Source organism: Mustela nivalis (assembly GCF_964662115.1).
Source record: "Mustela nivalis genome assembly, chromosome: 7".
Classification (NCBI taxonomy): Eukaryota; Metazoa; Chordata; class Mammalia; order Carnivora; family Mustelidae; genus Mustela; species Mustela nivalis.
The window spans coordinates 95,647,620-95,649,730 of NC_139026.1; the positions used below are offsets into that span (position 1 = coordinate 95,647,620).

The 2,111-nt window shown below is 45.6% G+C and overlaps 1 pseudogene across 1 annotated transcript; it reads left to right on the top strand.

The window, feature by feature from the left end:
• Nucleotides 1-1,163: 1,163 nt before the first annotated feature.
• LOC309869969 (large ribosomal subunit protein eL27 pseudogene) lies at nt 1,164-1,582 on the top strand (annotated as a pseudogene). Its single transcript has one exon. The product of its transcript is annotated as a large ribosomal subunit protein eL27 pseudogene (transcript).
• Nucleotides 1,583-2,111: the final 529 nt, after the last annotated feature.

Below are 2,111 nucleotides of genomic sequence, written 5' to 3' on the forward strand. Positions count from 1 at the left end.
TCTTATGACCAGAGATCACAACCTGAGCTAAAATCAAGAGTCGGACTGAGCCACCAGGCACCCTGTCATGAGCTCTTTTAAATCTTCTTTCCATGTCTTTGCACAAGCAGTTCCCTCTGCCCAGAATACCTTTCACCCCCTTGCCTGCTTCTCAGTTTAGAGCTCAACTTCCCTGTGAGTCCTTTGCCCTATTGCCCCAAGGGATATTAAGTGTCTTTCTCATTGTTTCTCCAAGGAGCTGATATGTGTACGTATGTTTCTTCAACAAATAATTGTACACCTCTATTCTGGGCCTTGGGCCAGTGTCTAGAAAATTTATGAACACACTCTTAAGGAGATGATTTCATGACTCATAAGCCAGAGGTCACATGGTTTGTTTACCTTCTGAGCCGCTGATTCTCTGAGCTCAGGGCCCAGCTGGATTCAGAGAGCGTGGGCTTGTTGCACAATTATTAATCATTGACCTGCTTGTCTCTTAACCCACTTGAACTCCTCAAGTGCATAGGAGTCACTCTCCAAATGACCCTGGAATACCTGGTGTATGGACCAGCATGGAGCCCAGTGCAACAACAGTGGAAAGGTGTCTGATGTCTGAAGTTCTTGTTCCATAGAAACTTTCTTCTAAAATGGTCATGAGATGTGTGTGTATGTCAGAAACTAAGGTTCAGACTGATGGGGGAATGACAGAGCCCAAGTCACTGCACAGTGTGGAAGGGAGTGTGAAGAGTGAGTGTGTAAACAACGCGTGTGGAAATACTGTCCCCACCTCCATTGTAGTGATATCCACATAACATGGGTATTCGAGAATTTTGGCAGGAGAATTTTGCCTCGGTAATTATGCTTCTAGAAAATCCTGACTGACAGAACTTCAGACTGGACAGTTTCTTTTATAGGAAAAAACATGAACTATTTTTATAGGCGGTCAGGGCCCAGTGGAAGTTTGTCAACTTAAATACGCATCAGCTTAACTGTTCCTCAGCCATGTTCAGTGTGTGGAGCAGGTAGAGTTGGATTCAACCAGAGCTGTGGTTTGGCTGAGTGAAGACACTTTTCCCGAAGATAGGCAGTGAGTTGAGGATAAACAAAGGAGTCATTAAAATGATTTTCCAAGTGGAGGTGCCATTATTTCCTTTCTGCTGTAAGCTCACGCGGCTTGTGTTGAGATGGGCAAGTTCATGACAGCTGGGAAGGTGGTGCTGGTCCTGGCCGGATGCCACTCCTGGTACAAACCGGTCACTGTGAAGATCACTGACCATGGCACCTCAGACCGTCCCTACAGCCATGCTCTGGTGGCTGGGATTGACTGCTCCCCCCACCACCATACAAAGTGACAGCGGCCATGGGCAAGAAGAAAATCACCAAGAAGTCAAAGATCAAGTCTTTCATGAAAGTTTACAACTACAGTCATCTCATGCCCACAAGGTATTCTGTGGATATCCTCTTGGACAAAACTGTCCTCAAAAACGATGTCTTCAGAGATTCTGCTCTTAAACACAAGGCTTGAAGAGAGACGGAGATCAAGTTCAAGGAGAGGTACAGGACTGGCAAGAACAAATGGTTCTTCCCAAAGCTGCGGTTTTAGATCTGTTTTGTTTCAGTCATTAAATTAAAAAAAAAAAAAAGATTGTCCATGGAACTTAAGCTGGATGAAGATCAAAGTGAATACATTGTGGTACGGAGCCAGTGAGGAGGTGGTAGACCCAATCTGAGTGTTATTCTGGTGGGATCTAAGGATATTTACTTACTGGATGGAGTGAGCTGGAAAGATAGGAGTAGGATTCATGGACGGGAGATTACAGGGACTTCTCTAGGCCAGGAAGAAATGGTTCCAGGGCACCTGTGTTCACTGCCTAGCATGTGGCAGATCCTGTGGGAATCTTGCTGAGCTCAGTAAATTGTGGGACATCACCCTTATCAGAGGCACACGGCTGGCGTGCCCCAGCCCTCATCCTCCCCAAAGCCATCCCAATTCCGAGTATATTGGTTCTGAACCCAGACAGAGAAAAACCATGAGTTGAAACTTTAATTAATGCTGGTAGATGATTTGCTTTTAAAGTCATTGTTGGGGGCAACGTTCCTGGGGCAGTATGTGCCTTGGATCTTCACTTTTC